At 36.7% G+C, this 27,344-nt stretch overlaps 1 pseudogene; it reads right to left on the bottom strand.

Moving 5' to 3' along the window:
• Positions 1–12,538: 12,538 nt before the first annotated feature.
• LOC107599716 (RNA-directed DNA polymerase from mobile element jockey-like) lies at positions 12,539–25,580 on the bottom strand (annotated as a pseudogene).
• Between the last annotated feature and the right edge of the window lie 1,764 nt (positions 25,581–27,344).

Below are 27,344 nucleotides of genomic sequence, written 5' to 3'. Positions count from 1 at the left end.
ATTATTATTAGTGTTGAAAACAGTTGTGCTTCTTAATAGTTTTGTGATACCTTTTCCTCTTGAATAGAATGAATACAATATTTTGTAACATTATAAATGTCTTAAACTGTTGCCTTTGATCAATTGAATGCATCCTTGCTAAATAAAATAATATAATTGATTTACAAAATGGAATATACAGCTGTCTAAAACGAAGGTCTTGGTCTTTGGAAAAATGTAATGCCAAACTTTGTCAAACCCAGCAATTAGTTCTTCGTTTAAAGCACTTATTGTTCCGAGAACGAGTAAAAACCTAGATTTTGAGCACCCTGACTCTCAGAAATGTGCATTCAAGACAGCTAAGCAGATTTACATATATAAACATTTCAGCCAGTCCATGCCATTTTTTTTATATAATTCAAAAAGTAGCAATATATTTTGAGATGTGTACATAGAGATTTCTCTGTTTAGTTTGGTTGATTTGATGTTAATAATGACTTCATATGGGCATCTTCACCATGATGAGAAGCTAGGCGACTCAATTCATCCTCTATAAATGCATGATTCTTTTCAGATCTATTGATCCTCACGGATTCTCTCGTCCTATGTGGATATTCGGACTCAAGGAAGAGCACTCTTGTCTTCAGTCAGACTGAAGCCTTTGATGGCTTTGTGTTGGGTAAAACCTGTGTTAATACTTATAACACTGGTTCAGCCTTATGAGAATTTAACAGCATTACAGGGCATAATGGCATTTTGGGATTGCTTTCATTGCTGTTATTTTTTTCCCTCATAGCAGTATTGATTATAATAAGAGAGGCGAGTTGTTTCCCATGTGTTCTGAAATTACCAAGTGGACCGGACCAGATTTATTTTTTCATTACACAAAAGCACAATTTCAGGACTCTCAAACACATCCGGTTTGTTTTTTGCTTATTTGCAGTGTTGGGGAAGCTTGGAAACTGTAACTTGTTAAGCTACAAGCTACTTAAAAAAAAGAGCTAAATACATTTAAAGATGTTAAGATTACCATATCTTTAAATACACTGTTTCTTTCTTTTCTTTTTTGCATGAACCATCTAAATTAATCAGTTCACCGACATGAATCAGACTTCCAAATGCTTCATATGAAAGAGAGTGTGGGCATTTTTAGTGAACACATTTGTTTATTACCTCAGTTTACTTGACTGTAAAACTGTGTACTATAAAGTATTACAAAAAATATAGCAATGTTGAAGTTTGGCAAGCTACTGTACATGGCAGCTTGTCAGCTGGATAGTTATTGAGCATTTACATTACAGTCGTAATGTATGTTCCAATTTACACTGCAGCAATACAATTCGAAACGTACTTTTGAACCGATTCTTTTATAGTACGTGAACTGTTCAAATGAATCAAATCAATCAGACCAAATCCAAATGATGCATATGAAAGAGTGTGGACAACATGTTTGATTATTACTTCAGTTTATGTGACATAAAGCTGTGTGTACAATAAAGTATTACTAAAAATATAGCAATGTTGAAGTTTTGATATATGGTGACTTGTTACTGGATAGTGATGAAGCATATTTACACTACAACATGTGAACAATCAATTAGAAATTTGATCTGATTCTATTACATAAGCTGTCCAAATGAATCAGTAAATGCTTGCAGAGACGTGAGGAAGTCTGACTATCTGTTTTGTAGTCAACAGGCACAAACAGTTGAAATGAGGCAATTTTGTACAAATGGAAGTGCTATTAAAGTGGAATTCTCATCTTTAATAGAAAAGTAAAAAAGACGAGGAACACACAGCGGGTTGCACTCAAGTGTGAAATAATTCTCATTTTCAGTGGAAAAAAAGCTGAAAAATTGAAAAGTTTGCCTTCAAAAAATATTAAAATATATTTTGACTTCATAACAAACTACAAGAGGGTTTAGAGGGGTCTTAAATAATTGTGTAATGAAGTGTGATCATATAACAATAGTGGGTGATGAATTAATTAACTTATGTGTTAGCCACACTTTCGTCTGTTTGTGCTGAGGAACAAGAGAGATACATGATCAAAATGTACTAATGCTGTTTATTCTCTTTTTATTTTCATCTCTCTCTTGTGTATACTCATATAACGTAAAAGAACAATTTTATTTGATTCTTTTTACTCTGAGGTTCACTTCATAAACATAATTCATAAACTTTAATAATTTATAACTTTAAACCTTTGCTTCTGTCCATAATCTATAATAATGCTTCCTCCAGTGACAAAGCTATCTCCTGTTGTCCTCTCTCATCAAAATCCACCCACATAAATTTAAGAACTGTTCGCTTGTAAACTGTGCTTGAGCGGTGCATATTTCTCTCTTGATTCAGACAAGATGGCTTTTTACTGGAGAAAACAATATTCTGGATAAAGGACTCGTATTTTAGATGGAGGCAATGGTTGGATGTTGAAAGTGTCGTGGTGGTGGATTTGTTGTTGTTAATGAATGGACTGGAGTGGATTATTGTGATGTTTTTATCAGCTGTTTGGACTCTCATTCTGACGGCACCCATTCACTGCAGAGGATCCATTGCTGAGCAAGTGATGTAATGCTAAATGTCTCCAAATCTGTTCCAATGAAGAAACAAACTCATCTACATCTTCAGTGGCCTAATGGCGCAAATGTAAATTTTTTGGTTAGTGATCCAAAGTTAAAACATTCCTTTTCCATCATCAAAGTGTTCCAGACCTGCTGTGTTTCAGAATTTTCCCCAGATTTTCTCCCACCTCCATTTGAAAATAACCAACAGAATTTCATTAACATTGCTGTTGCCTTGTAAATGACATCTAATTGGGCTTCTCATTGAAGTCGAAGTTGATTGATTTCTATAAGTTGGATATCTGACCTCAAGAACTGTTCCTTTGGTCGTTTTCAAGTATAAGGTGGGAGAAGTTCTGAGCTCTACCATCCATCCTACTTCCTCAATTACTTCCTATTGACTATCTGAGCTACCAATTAGTCATCATTGATGTGTAAACACGGGTGTAATGTGTTAATGCTTGCTTCTGTTGCCCGCCAGAAAATTTGAACAGTTTGGATTGAGTTGTTCTTACAGTTTAAAATTAGAAATGGTCTTTTTGGACTGGGGAGGAAGCTTTCAGTATTATTAGGATATAAAGGTTTCTGCCACTGGCAAGATCTTTGTAAGAAATAGGCTAAATCTCTATAAAAATTCATCCTTAAAAAAAATAACAGCATTTCACTTGGTACATTTAATTTAGGGCATTTAATGACATTCAGATATTTGAATGATTTAAAGTCTTGACTTAATTATCCCTAGAAGTCATATTCTTTGCTCTCTGAAGTCTATTGTTTTAAATGAAGGCTTTGGGAGTGCGTCATGTGCTTTGATATCCTGTTATAGGCTGAATAGGAGCTTTTTCTTGTATTCAACCTGTGATGAGTTCTCATTATAAAATACAATTTGGCTTTGGTGTGCAAAACAGCTTTTAAAACCCTCACAGAAATGTCATTTAGTCACACCACACTGACAATATAGAGCATGCCATACAAATCTTCTAATTATCTGCTTTTGTCAGCAGGGGTGCAGAAACTATTAGAAAATGTGTGTGGGGGGCAAAATCATATTTTTCCGACTGCCTTCAAAGTAATGAACGTCCTGAAAAAAAATCATTTTACTTGAAATATAAATGTAGTCTTTGGTTTATTCAGATGGAATGCGAGTTAATCGCAAGTCTTGCCGTAGCCGTCATCTGAAGTACCTCAAGGCATGCGATCTTTAATCTAAGCCTGTTTTGATGTTCTGCCCATAATCAGCGGATGGCCCGCAGGAAAGCTGAGTGGTGTGGGTAGTTCATCAGCCTGCTTGATGTCTGTTGTTTGTCTGGGAGTGAAGCTATTAGACAAAGACTGCACATTTTATGAGCTCCTTTTTGCTCATACTAAACACACATTCGGTTCCCAGGATACCCTGCAGGGGAAGGCGAGGGAGTCTGCTGTCAGCGAGCACAGAACCGTGATCGGCAGTGAATGATAATTCACATTATGTAAGTTTGCTTTTTTTTTTTTTTTTACAGTGGACTTTAGCAGTGACAAATCTGATTTGACATATTTTGTGTGTGTGGTAAAATGTGCTAAAAATGCATGAATGCACATTATATTAGTGATAGACTGATACATTTGCCAGGCCTAAAAACTTGTGATCGATCCCATTTGCATCCATTTTCATTTTAGATGGATAATGTACAATTTCTGCTTCAAATATTTTAATAAATTAAAGAAAACCTTTTGCTCATGTAATAATTATAAGCCTTCATATATATATATATATATATATATATATATATATATAGATAGATAATTTGATGTTTGTTGTTTTGTTTTGTTTAGTTTTTTTTACAGAATGTTTCCTCAATTTACTAAAATACTTTAAAAACAATGTAAATAATTTAATTGCAAATTGCAATTTAGTTGCAGTTGATATGTGTTTGTGGGTGTGTATGTATACATGGTATATACTGTTTAAAGTTTGGGGCCGGTAAGTTTTTTTTTATGTTTTTGAAATAAGTCTCTTATGCTCAACAAGGATGCATTTATTTGATAAAAAATACAGTAAAAACACTAATATTGTGAAATATTATTACTTTTTAAAATATCTGTTTTCTATTTGAATATATTTTAAAATGTAATTTACTTCTTTGATGCAAAGCTGAATTTTCAGCATAATTTCTCCAGTCTTCAGTGTCACAAGATCCTTAAGAAATCCTTCTAATATGCTGATTTGGTGCACAAGAAACGTCTAGGTTCAGAATGAAAGCTGCAGCCCGCCGAGATTTCAGCAGCCTGAATGGCAACCCCCGCTGATACGCCGTCACACCAACGCCAGCTGTTTCTCTCGAACACTCGCGGAGATTCGTCCTGTAGAAGGCTCGGCTCCGAAGCGAAAAGCTGATGTGCGTTTGCACGCGCTCTCCTTTTATATCCGCGCTGCGGGGCGGGGTGCGCGTGGCGAAACACGCACGCCAACTGTCATTGGCTTGTTTAGTTAACACTCGAAGGTGATTGGGCTCTCGGGCGAGATCCCAATTCGTCAGTCACTGACGTAACGTTGAACGTGACTGACTGAATGGGAACATTTCTTATTATCGATGTTGCAAAAAAAATAAAAAATCACCAATTTAATGCCTCCTTGCTGAATAAAAAGTGCATTTTTAAAGTTCTTTAAAAACTGACCCCAGTCATTTCTATGGACTTTTTTTTTTCTTAAGAGCAACATGCTTTGAGAAATCGTTCACAATAACAACCAGAATGTATGTTTTGAAAGTAATCTAGGTCAGTTTTGGTTAACAAGTGTCTGAAATAGAGACTGTGTGTACCAGAATGCCACATCTGAATGATATCTTCAGATCAGCCACAACAACGTTCATCATCAACCCCACATGGGACCAGTGGGCCTTATCACCATGGAGATAGATGGATGTGTGGGTGGTGTGATCAGTTTAGTCCTGAACTGCTTAACAGCTGAAGACACAAACAGGTGGTTTAACATCCTGCATTAGTGGATCAACTGTGCCTGACACTGTACTTACAGCTCCAAATGATGGCTGAAATCTTACAGAAATAGAATCATACATAATTAGATCTTCACGGACCACTGAAAACATTGATCTTGTGATTTCGGAGGTCTGCCTCCTTCAGATAACCACACCAAAAAATAGTAGCCCCTTAAATAACAAGCATGCTATCCAGAGTGATTCTGTACAAGGAGATGTGCTTGTCGTCCACCAAGAGGGTTTTATTTAGAGAGTACATTTCTTTTGATCTTTTGAATTGCTCAGTTGTTTGTCCTAGACATCGAGTTGAAATGGAGAGCAAAAAGAGTCATACTTCTCAGATTTTTCAAAATTTGCTAATCAAAAATCAAAGATTTCACTATAAATTCAAGTGATTTAAGGATTTCTCATCAGATCCTTCCAAGACCAAATTATTTGACTATCCACATTAAATTTTAATCGGTCCATTCACTATAATCTATAGTACAAACGAATAATTGGCAAAGTACACGCACACACACACACACACACACACACACACACACACACACTCATAAACCACATAAACACACACACACACACACACACACACACACACACACACACACACACACACACACACACATATAGTTTTATGGACTTCTTTTATAATGCTTTATTGGTGTTTTTTGTAGTTTGACAGGTTCCATCCACTTTCATTGTATGGAAGACTGCAGGTCAGACATTCTGCTAAACTTCTGAAGATGGAACCACATGAGGGTGAATAAATGATCAGAGATTATAATTTTTTGTGGTGAACTGTCCCTTTAAATTAGATATAATTCAGTAGAATGTGTATATTCAAGAGAATTTTATAGTTAAATTTAGTGTGGAGATCAAACTCTTCCTCCTTTGTTTGATATACAGCCTCCCTCAGTCTGTATGACAAAGACCCAGTCCTAATCAAATTTGGGATCTTCCCCAAATGACTGAAGTGACCCATGAGTCTAATTCTGGAGATCCTGACATTTTCAGGCGGACTGAATCCATCAGCGATCATGGGTAATATGTAGTTGGTGAAAATGAGTGTCACCTTTAATGCCTCGCCAGGTCTTTGTTCAAGTGAATTTCCATTTCACCTCTTGTAGATGGTAATAAGTCTCAGTCTGTATGGAGATATGCGTTTTTCTGCTCGTCGGCCCAGCTGAGGGCGGCCGTTCCATCAGGAAATAACCCAGTGTCGCTCCCAGTGGAAGTTGAGTTTTCAATTTCCTCAGCTTATAGAGATGTATTGGCCAATGAGTGCTCCTTCGTTCCCCTGTTGAGCCTCTGCCAGACTCTAATGTGGACTCTCCTTCAAACTGTCACGCTTATACCTGCATGATAGCAGTGAAACTAATGACAGTATTAGCATAAGTGCTGGTACAGGAGGTCAGCAGTTACCGTGTAAAGACGTCGGATGCATGTGGCTCAATGAGGAGAACGCTAGGCTAATGTAGACAAATATGTGCCCGGCGCTTTTAAGATCCCGTTTATCACAATATGTGCCGTTATGTATCACTGAGAGAAACATTCCATATGCTTTCTCCGTTTGGTGCACAGCTTACAAAAAAGTTAATTTCAGACTTTGCTACACATGATAAATCTTTGTTATTGTAACCCTAAATGTGAGCCATCAGACTCAAATTGGATTTGTGGGGAAATGGAGGGTTTGATGAAACTATGATAATTCCCGCATTGATCATCTCACTGTCAGTTATAATCCAATTAAAACAGATCGTCTGGATCTAACCTGGTCTCGTCTGCAATCCTCCTCTTCTTTCGTCCTTTCTCTATAATTAAGGAAAACTCTAATGATGGAAAAAGGCTGAGATGAAGCCTGCTGGACATACAACAGCTCAGTACGTACAGGGCTAATTTAAGAGTTCAGAACAGGAAAAATATGACACGGAGAGAATAGGTGTAATAGGTTCTCATTTTATTGAAGAGTTGGTGAGGATAGAGGTGCGAATGTGGGAAGTTCTGGAAAGTGGAGTTTGTTTTATGCAGTAGATGCACAAAGACAGGGCATTAAAAACACGGTTCACTTTGCAAATATAAAAAAGAGAAGGTGATTTTTTTTGGAGACAACTAAAACTAAAACTGAACATTTGATAAAGTCTATATAGACATATAAAAAACTACAAATGATTAAAACACAACAAAATTACTATAATTAAAATGAAAACAAAAACTGATTCTAAATATTAATTAAAACAATATCAAGTGTATTAGTGATAATGCTGCTTTGTACATAACTGTAAAAATTACACCTTTCATAAATTAATACATTTGTTTCAAGTAGTTCATGCACAAAGTAATAACTCTGGTATTAAGGTCTTATAAACAAAGTAAAATAAGCAAAGTCTTTGACCTACAACTTTTCAAATAATACGTAAAATTATGTATAATTACTATGATATTGTGTATGAGGATCAAAATAAAATCTTGATGATGATACCCTGAACTGGGTTATTATAGTTAACTAAAAATAAAATTGAAACTAAAACTATTTAAAAAAAATGTTATCTGAAATAAAAAAAAAATGGTTTAACTAGATGTACTAAAACAAAAACAAAAACTAAGACTAAAAATAAAAATTGCTAAAAACTATGTACATAGACTTCTGAAAATTAAATAATTAAATATGACAAAAACACACAACAATCATGCTAAAACTTTAACTAAAATGAAATGTATATTCAATGAATATGCAAATGAAATAAAAAATTAAAATAAAGACAGATTCAGAATATGAATAAAAACTATAATAGCATCTCAATGACACTAAAATAACAAGATACTGCTGGGATTCAAACCTATAACACTGGAACAAAGAAAACATAACTGCAAAGCTTACAGTTTGTGTGTTTATGAAATAATTTTTGCATTCTGTTCTGCAGTTGTATTTTTTCCTCATTTATTTTTGAACAGAATTGTGCCTTTGCTTTTAATGTTTTAAGTATTTTTACATTACAAAATAATACACATGAACTTTCACCATCTAATTATGCATGCCACTACACTGAATTAAACCATAGTTATGCATTATTGTGCGACCGGCATACTGTAACTGATTTGAATAAAGAATATGGAAAAATAAACTTGCATACAGCTAATGGAATATTCATTTGAACACTTACCAGAAATTAATTGCTTACTATAATGAGGGTTTTTATGTTACACCATAAAGAATCATCAGCATAAATGGGTGTGTGTATGTTGTGTGTGCGTGCTACTGCACATCAGATGAGGGGTATCAGGGCAGATTAAATGTATTCATGCTTCGTTTAGTTTCATTACCCTGACAGTAAAGTTCAACAAACCAGGGAACTCGAATGAGGCGATGATCGCTGAAACCTTAGCCCATTGCAGGCTGATCAAAACTTTCATTTAATTCAGCCCACTCAATGCAGAGTTATTGCCATTAAAAACACATTTAAATTTATTTAAAATTTATTAGAAAAATTAATTGTGTCCTAATTACTCCATTTATCAAAGTCAGACTGTCGGATATTTGTTTTAAAACTTTTGTGAAAGTTAATTAAATTACGCAGCAGTACGTGTTTTTTTTCTTCTTCTTCTCTCTGAAGGAAATGTGAGGTTTTTACCCATGCAAAACTTTGGTATGTATTTTAACATTGGAAGGAAAAATATAACTGCACAAATCACAATTAGTTTATTTATTAAAACATTTTTGCAGTTGCTCATTTATTTTTGCTCAGAACTTGTGTGCATACTTTTAACGTTTTTTTTCTTTCTCCAAAGTATTTTAACATTGCAAAATATATGGATATTTGTTTTTAAAACTTTTTGTGAAAGTTAATTAGTTTCAGAGCAGTATGATTTTATTTCTGAAGAAAATGTGAGGTTTTTGCCCAGTCCACGTTTTTTTTCCCACAGAATTGGGCTACTTTTATACCGCTGCCACAGGTTTTTTTTTTTTTTTTTGTCCTCGAGTTAAAGCGAAACCCCCTGCCCGCAGAACGTGATTTTGACTGAGTTGGAACCCCATGGAAGGAGGTTGTGACCCCCCAGAATGCAATTTTGGAATGATTTTAATGCCATTTTCCCCTGAACAATATTGGGCTAGTTTTGAGCACCATTTGGGCAGGTTTTGTTACGCAGACCTGGCAAACTTTCATGCAAAACTTGTTACCATGCTAGGATTTTTGGGTTGTTGCAAAGGTGTTGCTAGGTGGTGTATAGTTGGCAAATGTTGAAAATTCAAATAGCCCACCCACAAGTCTGATAATTTGGTTTCTAGATATGAATTGGATCTCTCCTTCAATGTAAGTCTATGATTTTGCTAGTTTTATCTACCAGGAAAAAAATAATAGTGCCCTCTAAAAAATGCTGGGTTAAATACAACCCAGTGCTGGGTAAAATATGGACAAACCCAGCGATTGGGTTGTTTACAGTTGGGTTAAATATTTAACCCAACCTTCTGGGCAGTAACCCAACCGCTGGGTCAAAACAACCCAGTAGCTGGGTTTGTCCATATTTTACCCAGCACTGGGTTGTATTTAACCCAGCATTTTTTAGAGTGTGCTATATCACCTACAGTATTCTCAACAAGCAGTTATGAGCAACTTTTGATTTGTTAAAGGTGTTTATGCTGACCAAATCTTGAATGCACACAGGAAATATCAAGAATTCAGGATATGCATTAATCACAGCTCAACTATTTCCTCCAGCAGTCCAGGATTTAAGCAGTTTTCCCATGTTTGATGCTTACACAATTTGAGTTAATTGTTATTGGTACTTTTGTGCCCTGCGATGGACTAGAAGGGAATCTTGCGCAACACGGTTCTTGTGTATGGAGCTGCAGTCTAATTGCATTTGGACAAGAACAAAGGAACTTAAATTATGATAAGTAAGATCCATATTCATCAGGAGGAATAATAAAAGTGGGACAACGTGGCTGATTCGGACCGAACGCTAGGAGCATATATTATGTTTGTACTCCTCTCAGCAGGGCTTCTGCCTACAATAATGAACTTCTAACCTGCCCATAGGGAAATATTTGTATTCCACTATCAGTTTATGAAAATATGAAGTAAAAGTAAATCAAACTATTTTCAAAGTAAAATAACAGCACTGGAGGGGGTCTTGAGTTCTCATTCAAATCTCCAGTTTAACCACATTCGCTCCATTACGTCCTCTGCAGGGACACTGAATGTGACGTCTGTCCAATAGCTTTCTGAAAACATACCAGACCACCAGCATGCTGAATTCATTTACAACTTCTTTAAAACCTGCGGCTCTTCAGTATCTTCAGTACAACACAATGAGTTGGGTTGAGTTGTTTTTCCTGAAGTCATCTGAGTCTCAGCAGGGAAAGGAAGAGATATACACAGAATGTGGAAGGACGTGCTTTCATATAAGCCATTTACTCATGCATGTCGACAAGACATTAAGAGTCGTTCAATATTATTCTCATTTAGTTTGACATAATGTCTGTGTATGGGAAGTTAATATAATAATTTTAATTACAATATATGCATATATGTGCAATTAATCAATAAAAAGTAACAGTAAAGACGTTTACACTGTTATAAAATTACTGAAAATTAAGTTTTGCCATCACAGAAATAAATGATACTTTAAAAAAATATTAAAATATAATTATTTTTTACGTTAAAGTGTAATAATACAATATTTCGCTGTAAAGTGTTTTACTGTTATATATATATATATATAATACTTGTAAAAATATAATAATTATATATTTAAAAAAAAAAAAACTTGGCCATGACCTTCAGCTACCCATCATTCATTGCTCCTTTCTTCTGTAGCCCTGATTCATTTTTAATCTTTATCAACTGCAAGGCTTCAAGCTTGCAGCCTTCACATGCCCTATGAAGCCATCAACTCTCAGATCTCAACTCAATCTGGCTTTGACATCTACGTTCACTAACCGTGAAGATGATGTCTCTGTGTCCTGGCTTGGCTTGGCTCAACTGTGACATGGAGATCAGAAATAACAGACAGTTCCTATCATGGAGCATGCAAAATTTGAGGTGCACTCATGCAGCTAATAGCAAATTATGAGTGTTTAGACTAGAATCTAAATTACCGTTGACCTTTGCTTAAGTCAAGAAGAAATACATAGAATACATTTGTTGTGTCCTCAGCAGTTAACATTTACAGGGGAAACATCACCGAAAACAGGATTTTTCTCTCTTTTTTAAGTAAAAATAATACAGACATTAAATTTTACAATGCAATTGAAATTTTTGCCAATAATTAATTACATGAATTTAAGTGCTATAGAATACTATAGCGTTACACAGAAATCTTAAACAGTCTGTTTATTTCCATTGTTTATAAAAAGAGAGTGAAATGTTCATGTAATCTTAATTGCTCCTAAAATGTAAACAAAATTAGGTTTACGTTTTCTGAAAATGTACAACTGATACAAGCTGTTGTGACTAGTTGGCAGGGTGTTGTGGTTACTACATTTACATTTACATTTATTCATTTGGCAAATGCTTTTATCCACAGCGACTTAGAGTAGTAAAATAGAATAGAAAAAGTGGGGGAAACATCACCGAAAACAGGATTTTTCTCTCTTTTTTAAGTAAAAATAATACAGACATTAAATTTTACAATGCAATTGAAATTTTTGCCAATAATTAATTACATGAATTTAAGTGCTATAGAATACTATAGCGTTACACAGAAATCTTAAACAGTCTGTTTATTTCCATTGTTTATAAAAAGAGAGTGAAATGTTCATGTAATCTTAATTGCTCCTAAAATGTAAACAAAATTAGGTTTACGTTTTCTGAAAATGTACAACTGATACAAGCTGTTGTGACTAGTTGGCAGGGTGTTGCTATGTGGTTACTACATTTACATTTACATTTATTCATTTGGCAAATGCTTTTATCCACAGCGACTTAGAATAGTAAAATAGAATAGAAAAAGTGAAGGCATAGATTTGTTTGATTTTTGATTATCACGGAAGAGATGAGTTTTCAGATGTGAGGGATTCGACTAGTTAGGTAGGTCATTCCACCGATGGGGTACGGTGAAATAAACGTCCTTGAGAGTGATTTTGTGCCTCCCTGCGATGGGACCACGAGCCGCTGCTCGTTTACCGACCGCAGGATGTAGACGCATTGGAGAGAGTGGAGGAAGGAGAGTGCGGAGCCCATGACTATTCTCTAGGCAAGCACCGATGTCTTGAACTTGATGCAAGCCACAACTGGAAGCCAGTGCAGAGAGATGAGCAGCGGTGTGACATGGTCTCTCTTGGGCTCATTGAAAACAAGACATGCTGCTGCATTCTGAATCATTTACAGGGGTCTGATTGCACATGTTGGAAGTCCAGCCAGAAGAGCATTGCAATAGTCCAGCCTAGAAATGACAAGAGCCTGGACAAGTAACTGTGTTGCATGCTCTGTTAAGAAGGGCCTGATCTTCCTGATGTTGTGTAGTGCGAACCTGCATGATTGTGCAATTTTTGCAATATGATCTTTAAAGGTCAGCTGATCATCAAGAATCACCCCAAGATTCCTAGCCGAACATGATGGGATTATCGTTGATGAGCCCAGTTGGATGGTAAACTGGTGCTGTACTGATGGGGTGGCTGGGAAGATGAGAAGCTCTGTCTTTGCCAGGTTGAGCTGGAGGTGATGTTCTTTCATCCATGCTACGATTTCCATCCGACAGTCTGAGATCTGAGCAGGTTGGATCCTCTGGTTGAAATGAGAGTTAGAGCTGTGTATCATCAGCATAGCAATGGTAGGAAAATCCATGTGCCTGAATGATGGGTCCCAGTGATGTAGTGTATGTAGAGAAGAGGAGGGGTCCAAGAACTGATCCCTGAGGAACCCCAGTGACCAGTTGATGTGATTTGGATATGTCTCCTCCCCAAGTCACCTTGATGAACCTACCTGTGAGGTAAGACTCAAACCAGTTGAGTGCAGTTCCAGTGATGCCCAGCAATGAGAGGGTGGACAGAAGGATTTGATGATTAACTGTGTCGAACGCAGCAGATAGATCCAGCAGAATGAGAACTAAGGAGATTTGGACTCGGCTCTTGCACTCTGCAGCGCTTCAGTGACTGACAGCAAGGCGGTTTCAGTTGAATGGCTACTTTTAAATCCAGCTGGTTGTTCTGTGAGAGGAAGGAAGACACTTGGTTGAAAACAACGCGTTTAAGTGAGTTTGCTATGAAAGGGAGGAGAGACACAGGCCTGTAGCTTTCAATAAGTGAGTTGTCTAGTGTAGGTTTTTTTTAAGCAGTGGGGTTACCCAGGCATGCTTGAATGCGGTGGGAAAATGCCTGAGAGAAGAGATGTGTTGTTGATGTATCTGAGTGAAGAAAGAAGTGCTGCAGGGGAAATATCTGTGAGGGAATTGGGTCTAGAGGGCAGGTGGTAGGGTGGCTGGAGAGGATAAGTTTAGAGACTTCATCTTCTGTAAGAGGAGAGAAGGAGGAGAGAAGATGGTCAGCTGTGTGAGTGTTTGATGTGAGTTCCTGGGTGAGTGGAGCTGAGAAATGATTGCTGAAGGATGTGGTGATACAATTGCATGTAAAGATGAGGTCGAGCTGGTCACCTGATTTACGGGTACCTGTGGTGTTGAGCTGCCGAAGGTCAAAAGAGGCTAGGAGAGAGTGGAAGTCAGCAGCGAGTGGCTTCTCAAGGTGGATGTTGAAGTCACCAAAAAGTACCAGAGTGCTGCCATCCTCCAGGGAATGAGGACAGCAGCCTATCCAGTTCTTCTAGAAAGTTGCCTAGTTGACCTGGAGGGCGATAAATAGCTACAACGTGGATTTTTACAGGGAGTGTAACTGTACCGGCATGAAATTCAAAGGAAGTTTTGTTAAAGTTATAAGAGCATGTGAGGTATTTCCAGCTTTTGAAAATGAGGAGACCAGTACCCCCACCTCTCCCAACCTGACGGTGAGTGTGGGTGAAAGAGAAGTTGTTGGAAATACCAGAAGGGGCTGCGGTGTCTTCAGGTTTAATCTGAGATAAAGCTGACTGAGTAGCAAAGGCTGAAATTAAGTCAGCTTTGTTGACAGCTGACTGACAATTTCAAAGGCCCATAGAAAAATAAAGGGGTGCGATAGAAAAGGTGCGGATAGGACGCAGGTTAGCATGATTGCATTGTCTCCTGCATGTTATGTAAGAGTGTTTCCGTTGAGAGACAATAGAAATATAATGGAAGCATATGTTAAAAGTGGTGGAGAGAAGAAAGTAAAGGAGGTAGAATAATGGAAAGATATGCGGTGCTTTTTCGGTGTCGGAGTCGTGCAGGTAGAGTCGCAGGTCTTTACCTCGTCAGTCTTCACATGAGGAAGGCTAAATACGAGAGCTGACACTTCCACGTCAGTGCACTGACACCACTTAAATACACAGCTTAACCCACTTGTTGTCGACGCCTTTCTAATTAGCACAGCAAAGCCTAAAGCACGCAAATGGCTTAAAATCAAAACTACTGCGGTACAGTTTGCCACTTTAAAGGTGGGGTAAGCGATTTTTCAAAAACGCTTTAGAAAACGGATTCGGGCCGACTAGCAAAACAAATTTGAGTCCAATCAGCAGTAAGGGGCGTGTCTACTCATGATGTGGAGGAGAGAGCGTTCAGTCCACAGGACGGACATTAGCGAGCCAAACAACAGAAAGATAGAGATAGTGGATAAAAAACAAAAGAGGAAAACATCTGCGGAACAAAAGAAGGCTTAAGGCAATAAGGCAAGAAGTAGGACCCGTGTAAATATCGGATCAGCTTTCCAGCGCTGGAGAGAACTCAAGGAGCGGAAGGCCTGCGATCGGACGCCGAGATTGCTTTGTTTCTTCTCGATAGGTGAGTAACACTGTGTCTGCGCCGCAACAACTAAAGTCTGCCTAGTACACTGGATGCGACAAAGTGACCGTTGAAAATCATTTCAAAATTGTGTCATAACGTCATGAATAGAACGCAGCAGCAGTTTTCTGTCGGGGATTTGTCGTGCCACGCCGCATCCAGTGTAGACCATAGGTATGTATATATATCTATGGTGTAGACAGCATCACTGATTATAATGAGTTCCATAGTATTTTGACGCGCCGCACCACTCGCGTCCGGTGTAGACACGGTGTAACATTGGTTTTGCTTTGTTTCACAGAACTAATCGTTGCCTGGGTTGCGTACGTATGTGTGGGGCGGAGCTATCAATATAGGGGCTACCAGAAATCGCTTACCCCACCTTTAAGCGCAAATTAACAGGTAGCAAAGAGTCTTTTTGTAGATTCTAATTACAGCTAACGGCAAACAACATGCCGGAACAGATTCACAAGTAATCCACACGACTCCAGTCCATCAATTAACATATTGTGAAGTGAAAAGCTGCATGTTTGTAAGAAACAAATCCATTATTAGGGCGTTTTAAACCATTTTAAACTTCAAACTGTAATTTCTGGCCAAAATACGAGTCCACAATCTATAGTAGGCTTAGTCCATTAATTGATGTACTAGAGTCCTGTGGATTATTGTGATGTTTTTATCAGCTGTTTGGACTCTCATTCTGATGGCACCCATTCATTTTAGATGATCCATTAGTGAGCAAGTGATGTAATGCTAAATTTATCCAAATCTGTTCCCATGAGGAAACAAACTCACCTACATCTTGTATGGTCTGAGGGTGAGTACATTTTTAGCAAATATTCATTTTTGGGAGAACTATTGTTTTAAGCATGTTGCTATGGTGTTCCAGATGGATTCTTACTGGCTCAAGCCCAAAGAACCCACCAGCAAGTCTTGAATCCTTCCTTCAAATCTATGAGATTTTCTTTGGCTGTATTATTTTCCACCAAGTGAAAATCATAAGTCTTCATAAAGTCATCAGTCTCCTCAAGAGCTGCACAGTTTGATGTGGCATTCACTTCTGTAGCACAAATGATGCAGGAAGACGTAAAAGCCAATGTGTAATAAACTAAAAAGTTTTGTTCAATCTTTACGAATGAGCAATTAGTAATAGTGATGACTGCCTTAGCAAACACCACAGAACAATTAACTATGAAATATTCTGTTTTCTGCATTGAAATCAGAATAGAAACTGAAATTACAGAGATTGTATGCCATCTGAACCTGGTCCAAAAGAAGAAAAGTCAAGCTAAGGATCTTCTAGTTTAAACATCAGAGCTCTGATGCCATCAGCTCTGAGAATTGAAGTCTCAGCCGACCGTAGGAAAGCAACAGAAACAACTGAAATAGTTGAGCAGAGATCCTTTTCAATTTGCTATAACTTTGTTTTGCTAGTTGAAAATCTATGACATTGCTGGAGTTTGATCCATGGAATGATTTGATTTCATTCATCGAAACTTTGAGATCAGATTGGCTTTCAACATTTGACTTGTCTTCTCCTTAAAAACATCAAGTCTGGAAATCAAGAACTTCTTTATTCATGAGCCGAAGTTTGGATATGTGCGGGAAGGAAAGGAACCAATTTGTTTCAAGTGCTCTTACAACCCGTGGAGGTTATTAGATGTATCTGCTTCAGAGTTATATTTAGAGCGTCTAGATGCGTCCTCATCCTTTCAAAAGGCAGCATTGTTTCCGAGCATCGCGTGGTGAGATTATAATATGATTTTGACAGCAGAGATAGAGTTTGACAGCTGGCTGAAAGGATGTGTCTTGTGTTCTTGACGCCTGTCAGACAGAAGGTAAACAAGCCACTATTAAAGAGGTCATGTTTATGCATGCATGTTTCACGATATCCGGGATGCCAGTGCAGTGCATCAATTTTCCTTGCAGTTTGATGGATTTTCTGTTTGATTTAAACAGTAGCATGTGAAAGTATACTTGGTACAAAATGTAACTATGAATTACAATCATTGTAACTCATTTGCACATTCACACAAATCTTTCTTAAAACAGGAGCTCCTGGATTGACCCAGTCTTTAGGACAGGAAAAAGCAGGTGGTACATCACGATTGGCCTCATTTTCCCTAGACAGGTAAGATGAGTCAGTCGAGTCCCTAAAGTGTATTTAGAGCGTCTAGATGCGTCCTCATCCTTTCAAAAGGCAGCATTGTTTCCGAGCATCGCGTGGTGAGATTATAATATGATTTTGACAGCAGAGATAGAGTTTGACAGCTGGCTGAAAGGATGTGTCTTGTGTTCTTGACGCCTGTCAGACAGAAGGTAAACAAGCCACTATTAAAGAGGTCATGTTTATGCATGCATGTTTCACGATATCCGGGATGCCAGTGCAGTGCATCAATTTTCCTTGCAGTTTGATGGATTTTCTGTTTGATTTAAACAGTAGCATGTGAAAGTATACTTGGTACAAAATGTAACTATGAATTACAGTCATTGTAACTCATTTGCACATTCACACAAATCTTTCTTAAAACAGGAGCTCCTGGATTGACCCAGTCTTTAGGACAGGAAAAAGCAGGTGGTACATCACGATTGGCCTCATTTTCCCTAGACAGGTAAGATGAGTCAGTCGAGTCCCTAAAGTGTCAGCAGCGCTCCAGCCTTTTGTTTTTATCATTGATTGCGTAGAAATGTGATGCTATTTATGTCTGAGTTCATCATCGTCTGGTTTGAGCATCACAGTTGGACATCCATTTATCTTTTCTCTTTCCCTGTTATGCATCATTTAATATGCAAACTAGTGTAGTATGCCTGAATTGTATCCATACCACACATATATGTGTGTATATCTGGGGGAAAAAAATTCTGTTTTTGAAAAGTCACTAAATATTATGCTCACCAAGGCTACAATTATTTGTTAAAAAATACAGTAAAAAGTTATGAAATGTTATTTGAATTTAAAATACATGTTTTCTATTTTAATATATTTTGAATTGTAATTTATTCCGGTGATGAAAGCTGAATTTTCAGCATCATTACTCCAGTCTTCAGTGTTGCATAATCCTTCTGATTTGGTGCTCACGAAGCATTTATTTTAGAGAGAGAGAGAAAGAGATATACACTGTAGAAAGTGACAGTAGGGACATTTATAATGTTCATTTGAATGATTCTATCCTATTTATTGATTTATTATTTAAATTATTATTATTAAGTAGGAGAAAGCAGACCAACTCTGAAGTCTCCTAACTTTGAGTTTGGAGTTTATCTTCATAACTAAAACTTAGATAAATGTGTAACATACAGTGAAAAACTATACAGAACTGATATTGAGATTATATTCAAATTAAACTTGGACTGACAACTGAGTCTTAAAAATTAAGAAATAGTGCACTGCTTTGAATGGAGGATTGTCTGATTAGGAGTAATTATTTGAACATCAAATGCCACCTTCAAAGGGACGTTATTTCTAAATGGGGAAAAAAGGGAGAAACTTGCGTATTTATCTGCTCTTTGAAGCTAACGATAAAGGTTTTTGCGTTTTAATCCCTCATTTTTATTTCCTGGCTGTCTGCTCGTAGGTGCAAAATGAAAGGGAATTGGTGATTGTGTGCTGCTTCTCTTCAAATGGTAAGTATTTCTTTCCCTGACAAAAGTGAAACCAATTAAATCCAACTCATTCAGAGTCCATGATGTGCTCAAACTTCAGCCAGTGAGGAATTAAATCATATGCATGTTTGTTTCAATGGCACAATTAAAAATGTGCATGCCGCAGTGTGACTGCAAGATACAAATGTGTGCTGTGATGTTTTGGGAGTTTTTCTTTTAAATAACAAAAAAAGTCAAATTTTTGTTGCCTACAAGAGAAGCAACAGAATTCTTGATGTCTTCTGAGCTATGCAAACCAAACATCCTCCTGTGAATGCCAGGTAATGATGGAAAACAGCAGTAAAGTGAGTGGATAAAACATGTCTCGAATGTGTGCAGTGTTACAGTTGATCTGATATGTTGCTCTTATTGGCATTTTGAGTTTGAGTAGCAATAGATTTGTATTATTTGGTTAGAAAGCATCTGCCAAGTGCCAAGCAAATGTATATAAATTTGAACTTGTTTGCTTTAGTTTACATCACTGCTAAGCTCCACCCCTTTTGGTTACTATAGCTATCTCAGAATGTTCCATAGGAATGAACTGGACAATTTCAGTTAAATGTGCTCATAAAGAGGTAACAGTACTGGTGTTCATTATGGGCTGGAATGTATATAATGAAAATTTGCTGAAAATGGAACCGATTTGGAGAAATTTAGCATTACATCACTGGCTCATAAATGGATCCTCTGCAGTGAATGGGTGCCATCAGAATGAGAGTCTAAACAGCTGATAAACACATCACAATAATCCACTCCAGTCCATCAATTAACATCTTGTGAAATGAGAAGCTGCATGTAAATAAATTAATCATGACGTTTTTAACTTCAAAACATTGCTTCTGGCTAAAATATGAGTATCCATAATATTGCTTTCTCCAGTGAAAAAGTGAATCAGGAGAGAAATATGCTCAGATCAAACATTGTTTACAAGAGAAAAATAGTTTTAAATATGTTGGTGTATTTTGACGTAAGAGGACAACAGGGGATGGACTTTTCCACTGGTGGGACGCATTATTTTGGATTACAGAAGTATTGGTTCAAAGTTAATATGCACTGATGGATTTGTTTCTTTAAAAAATGCAGCTTTTCACTTCACAAGACATTAATTGAAGGACCCATTCACTGCAGAGGATCCATTGGTGAGCAAATTTCTCCAAATCTGTTCCCATGAAGAAACAAACTCATCTATATCTTAGATGTCCTGAAGGTGAGTAAATTTTCAGCACATTTTCATTTTTGGGAGAACTATTGTTTTAAGCATGTTGCTATGATTGGGAATGAAGGTTGATTTATAATTTAATGTAGACACAGGTTAGATGGCATGTTATTTGGACCCATTTTATGGTGCTTTTTGTGCTTATAGAAAAGATCAAAATTCATGTTCCATCAACAAAATGACAGCATAAAGTATGAGTGTGACATGCAGATGAGTAAATAATGTCAAAATTTACATCTTTTCCATGTTCGAGACACAGAACTGCTTTAAATTAGCAGCAGAGTCATTCAAAGCAGATCTGGTGACTCATCTTCGCATTGCAAAATTTACTGTATATATGAAATTATAAACACCTTTGTGTTTACAGAAGCCTGCAAAAAAGATCATTTATTAGTCTAAATTAAGCTTCCCTCTCTTGTGGCATATGAATATGAAATTCAATACACACAGATGCCACCGAGCTGGTATGAATAATAAAAACAGTTAATCTTTTCTTTAATTAAATGTCTCTCTCAAGCCTCATTGCAGTGTGGGAAAAGACCCACTGGTGTATAAAACAAAATTAATTCAGATACTTTCTCAACGGCAAGTTTGTTTACTTGCGCAGTGTCTATCATTTTGAGTGAATGAGCATCTTCAGGTCACAAAAAAACAAAAACGAGGGAGAAAATATCAAATTTGGGGCAATGAACAAGGAGTCATTGGTGCAGAACTCCATTGTGTGATATTCAGGAAGGAAATCAAATGTATTTTTCTCTTCACTTCTGTGCTCATCATATGTTTCATAAAAGAGATGTTTAATTAAATCATGTTTCAAGGATGTTAAGAGATAGATGTTCCTAATTGGTCTCTCTGAAATACGTGCACACGTACAACATTCAGCCGCTGTGTAAATCGGTTTAGAAGAACAAGGAGAATAATATTGTGCAAACTTGTAGCTGTCTGCTCAGTAAAGCTGCTCTAAAGGACCGATCACTGTATGCTTTCTTTGAATCCTTGTGGGAATTGTTGCGTGAACGTGCTTGACAGTGCAGCTGAAAAAATTAATTAGTGGAAATCCAAGTCTGTGCTGCATGTGTCATACTTTGCAGAATTAATTAATACGTATGCATTCAATATGCTCCCAGTCTCCATGGGCTTGTACAGTGTTTCTCAGGTCACCTGCAATAAAAATAACCAACATCCAAAACATATTTTTCTTTTTTCCCTTTCCAGTATCAGAAATGGTCTAAGATCCCCCCTGAGATGACAGCCTAATTTTTAAATGTAGCCTGATTACCATCTCCTTTACTCACGGCGTATTACACTAAATGAACTAGGACTGCAATTTAAAAAATCTGTCTGAATTTCTTCACTGATGATCGTATGTTAGTTACGCCACTCATTGTACAGTAACTGACTAGGCTGATATTTATCAACACTTAGCAACAATATCTAAAATAGCCCTTACAAATATGTCACTGTTTACTAACCCTTATGTTCTTTGACTTTTTTTCATCATATTTCACTGCAGAGGATCCATTGGTGAGCAAGTGATGTAATGCTAAATTTCTCCAAATCTCTTCTGATGAAGAAACAAACTCATCTACATCTGGGATGACCTGAGGGTGGGTACATTTTCAGCAAATTTTAATTTTAACTGTTAACTATTGTTTTACAGCTTGACAGCCTGCTTATATGTTTTTGTTATAAATAGCAGCATAAAATTTGTTTAAACCATCTCCTTTTATGTTCCGCAGAAGAAAAGCAAAGTCATACAGGCTTGGAGCAACATGAGGGTGAGTAAATGATGATTTTTCATTTTTATGAGAACCATTTAATTTAAGACATACAGCATCTGTTAATGGGCCAAGCTGTTTCCATGTTAAATGCTTTCTTAAAGGACTGAAAGAATTAAAATGTGCAGTTTTGTTCTCTAATTAGTATTATACTTATTTATTTGCTTTTAAAAAGACAATCTTGTTTTTCCTGATATGTCCCCTTTAAGGTAACAACAGATGCTGGGTGTGTAGATGAGATTTGTTGCATCTAAACTCCATATGGGCGGATTGTCCAAAACAAGGCATTTTCATTCTGTCTTCCTTCTAAAATACTTCAATCATTATTGGTCTTAATTAGCAGTGGATCAGTCAGAGGAGCATAATCCTATCTGACATGCTAATTTGAGATCTGGAAAACTGCCAGTTGCCACTAAGTAGGTCATGACTGCAGTTTCAGTACAGCGGTGCGCAGGCCAGTGAATGAACGGCCACCTGCTTTTCAGAGTTTAACTCTGTTTCTGAAAAAAACACCTCCTTGACAGAATGCATGATGGGAAACTCTGAATGCAATGCACTTATTGCTCTTAAAATGTCATTAAACACACTCATAATTACACGATGTGGGTGGTTTAGCATGGAAATTACTTTTTAAATAGCAAACCGCTCCGGAAATAAAAATAGTCAATAAAATTATATTATATTGTTATATATTATTCCTACAATAATAATGCTTATATTTGAATTGGTTTTCTTTCATATTTTTGAAAGAAGCCTCTAATGCTCAACCAAGGCTGCATTTATTTGTTCAAAAATACAGTAAAAAATATTGTAAAATATTATTATACTTTAAAACCATTCTTTTCAGTTTTAATATATTTAAAAATATAACAATACAGATTGTGTCAAAGCAGCTTTACAGTGTTAAACAGGAAAAACGTGCTGATAATGCAAAAGGACAATAGAAAACACTAAGTTTTTCTGTTAAAGTCGGTGCATCATTAAATCGATAAAACATCTTACATTTTTTTCTTTGGTTGTGTTTTATCTCACTTAAGTGAGTTAGAACTGAATATCCCAAGGCTGAATGAGGTTCAAACCACCTACCTCAAAATTCCTAACATTTTTAAATGTTTGATGACCGAATTAATGAAATACATCTTTATTACACAGGTCAGGACGAACTCTCCGCCCGCCTACAGTCAAGGAAGAGACTTGTGGGAAGGCTGAAATCTGATTTCAAATAAATTACTGAAAAGCGAAGTCAGATGTCCTCTGGTTTTCGCTGTGAGTGAGCTTTGAGGATACGAGGGGCTCATTGCATCAATCAAGGGCACCAATTTTTGTCAGATTTTCATTTTATGGAATATATGAATATAATCATATCCCAGAGAGTCTTTCAGACTTGTATAAACCAAACACTTTGTGGCCACCGTTGACTGACAGTAGCAATAACCTTGTTTGATCAGTTAGTTCAGGATGAAGGCTCTTTAGTAAAGCTTGACATGTTTGAATAAAGAAAAAAAAAGACTGAATGAAAGAAACATTGATAAAATCCACTTCATGGCATGTTTCTATGGCAACCAAAAGCTCTCAACAATGCATAGAGAGAAGAGTACTTTAAAGGCAGAGGGGCACTTCTGATGTCACCGGGAGGTAATAAAGTGGTTACTGCAATGAACTCCAGAGGGAAGGTTGAACCGAGCGAATAAACCCATAAATACTTAATACCTTACATAGCATTTGCCATTTAACCGAATCTAGTCTTTTTAAAGTGTGTGCATCAAATGCGTTCTGAAGCTCAGCCAGGCTAAAAGCCCCTAAATGAGGATATTAAAACTTGGCGGAACAATATTGTGTAGCCACGCCCAATTAATCTCCACTTTGTTTCAGTTGGACTAATTTCATGCTTCTCTGGTCAGACAAAACACTCGCAGACCTGCCACTTTACCAGCCGCTGAGAACCCCGACCAGGCATCGGTGATTAGTGAGGCTGCATTTCCAAGAGTGGATGTTTTACTTCCTTCTGAAGTGCGCTGTGCACCATATGTTTGCGAGCAACTGGAGCAGCGACGAGTCCAGGTTGTGAGAAAATTCCAAAACGCACAGCCACTACAAAAAGGAAAAAGGTAATATAGCGAAAGGCAGTTATCAAGATGGAGAAAATAAACAAAAATGGCAGATTTGTAGAACAGGGCCTGCTGATGCTGTTGATATAGTTATCATATGCTGTTGTATATAGTTGACATTTTTAGATTTCTCTTCAGTTATAGCACCCCATTAGCATCGAAAATTGATGAAATTTGTCATGCATCCTAAGAATGTCCTGTTTTTCATGTGTACCAAATTTGACGAGGTTTCCACTTTGTACTCGCAAGATACAGATCAGTCAGTTATGATGGGACACACATAAAAATGCATCTGCTCAAATTCTCAAAATGGGGTTTGCGAACCTCTGGGGATTCATGAGTTGGTGAAAAGCTGATAATTGAATCATAAAAAAGAAAATTATAATTTTAAAATAACAATCAAGTAAAACACACTTGCTAAAAAAGATTTTATTAATATATTTTTATTAATATTTTATGTGCCTGCATGTCATGTGACCATTAACCAACATCAAAGAACTGTTAATATGCGAATGTGTGGTTAAATGATTGAAATATTATTTTGAGATCTGAATATTTTAGGTCAAAGCAGTAAATTTCATTCCAGTACAATGTGAAGATTTCTCTCTAAAATGTCATGTGAATCAAACGAATCAGCAAGAACTAGTTTGGAAAAAATTAAAAACTAGATTGTTTTCGTATATGGAAATTTATATAGCAGTTTGATTCTGGAGTGTAAACAGTTTATATCACAAAGTTCAGTTGTGATGTATTTTCTATCCAAAAAATAAATCATTACATTTTTTATTATTTGTTTATTTATTTTTTGACTAAGTACTTGGTTACCAAGAAGATGAAGGTGAAATATGAAGACATGATGTATGAAGAATTGAGGTAAATATGACCAGAAAATTTTGTATTGTTATTTCCAGTCAAGCTGTAATTTGTTTCTCAAATTTTGCAAAAAGTGTAAAAATTGTGTGTAGTCAGGATGCATAAAATTCCAGAACTGTTAAAAATGTCATTGTCAGAATGCTGTTTAACACAATAAATCAGTTGATGTGTAGTGAAAATGACATTTCATGTTTGGATATTGTTAGAATGCATTAATTCAACTAGTATGAAAAATGTGCAAGAGAATTTATTATTTAATGTCCACAAGGTTAAAGGCACTTATATATAAAAAAAAAGCATAAACAATAGGATACATGAGAAATTTCATGACGTGGCCTTGAAGGTATCAAGAAAACAAAGGTCACGAAGAATCCTTCCCGTCTCTAATGATGTCTTTGCAAATGGTTTTTTTCCGGACTGCCACAGTGAAGGGCTATTATAGGGACGTCTGAATGGGAACATTAGCTCACAGATACAGCAATTAGCTTGATGATGGCGGACATAAAAGCCTTAGAGCGGAAACCGGCTTCATGACACTCTGTTTTGGCAACCTGTCCTGCTTTTGTCATGTAGTTTCCATGGAAATGTTGTGAGATATCCATTCCCCCGTTTGTTTACCTCAAGTCCTTACATCCAATTATTTTACTCATCAGAATGTGACGTTATTTTGAGAAATGCCGCGTGTCAGTGGCTGACTTCAATTAATCCCGTGCTCAGAAGTTGCTTTTCGCTCCAGTATTCTTTCTTCCTAATTAATTGGAAGCAGAATGAATTTGTACAATCGCAGTATGGCACGGGGACAATAAATTGGCATTCCAGAGCGTACCTGAAGAGGGGGGTTGAAACAGTACCTGGTGGGGAGGAGGAAGGGTTTCACTGCATGAGCAGGGCAGGACAGAGAGAGAAAAGCGCTGATACAAGCTATAGTTTACCTGCTTCAACCGCAGCAGCAGCTCTAATGTGAGATATTAAGCTCTATCAGCAGCATTTGTGTTATAATGTGGATTACCAAAGAATAATTTTAATTCCACTCTCAGATTCCTCAGTTTTTGTGGTTATAGTAACAGACAAGAACTTGAATTGTTCTGGATTTGTATTACCTACTTAATTTCTAGAAAATAGATCGTTGTGCTATGTAAACATGTTGTAACATCTCTTTCTAGACAGTGAAGTCAGAGTGAAGTGTCAGCAAAAAATAAATAAATTATGCACACACACACAAATACATGCATGTATATAAGCTAAAATATATTACTAGTGCGAGACTAATAATATATTACTAGTATGAGACTAATATAATATTAATTGTATTTAAAATATTTTAACTTGCATGTAATTAAATTTACAATCTTCTATTTGGACAGAAAAATATTAATCTAATGACATTTAGATATTTGTTAAAGTACTTTGTCTTAATTTAATTGGGCCCAATCGGTGTATATATACTGTACGTTTTGTGACTATAATATAAAATTGTTTATTTTTTTATTTTGTTAATTTTTATTTTATTTTAATTTTAGGCACTTATATATAAAAAAAAAGCATAAACAATAGGATACATGAGAAATTTCATGACGTGGCCTTGAAGGTATCAAGAAAACAAAGGTCACGAAGAATCCTTCCCGTCTCTAATGATGTCTTTGCAAATGGTTTTTTTCCGGACTGCCACAGTGAAGGGCTATTATAGGGACGTCTGAATGGGAACATTAGCTCACAGATACAGCAATTAGCTTGATGATGGCGGACATAAAAGCCTTAGAGCGGAAACCGGCTTCATGACACTCTGTTTTGGCAACCTGTCCTGCTTTTGTCATGTAGTTTCCATGGAAATGTTGTGAGATATCCATTCCCCCGTTTGTTTACCTCAAGTCCTTACATCCAATTATTTTACTCATCAGAATGTGACGTTATTTTGAGAAATGCCGCGTGTCAGTGGCTGACTTCAATTAATCCCGTGCTCAGAAGTTGCTTTTCGCTCCAGTATTCTTTCTTCCTAATTAATTGGAAGCAGAATTAATTTGTACAATCGCAGTATGGCACGGGGACAATAAATTGGCATTCCAGAGCGTACCTGAAGAGGGGGGTTGAAACAGTACCTGGTGGGGAGGAGGAAGGGTTTCACTGCATGAGCAGGGCAGGACAGAGAGAGAAAAGCGCTGATACAAGCTATAGTTTACCTGCTTCAACCGCAGCAGCAGCTCTAATGTGAGATATTAAGCTCTATCAGCAGCATTTGTGTTATAATGTGGATTACCAAAGAATAATTTTAATTCCACTCTCAGATTCCTCAGTTTTTGTGGTTATAGTAACAGACAAGAACTTGAATTGTTCTGGATTTGTATTACCTACTTAATTTCTAGAAAATA

Source organism: Sinocyclocheilus grahami, unplaced genomic scaffold (genome assembly GCF_001515645.1).
Source record: "Sinocyclocheilus grahami isolate Dianchi unplaced genomic scaffold, SAMN03320097.WGS_v1.1 scaffold270.1, whole genome shotgun sequence".
Taxonomy (NCBI): domain Eukaryota; kingdom Metazoa; phylum Chordata; class Actinopteri; order Cypriniformes; family Cyprinidae; genus Sinocyclocheilus; species Sinocyclocheilus grahami.
This window is presented reverse-complemented; position numbering and strand designations above follow the sequence as displayed.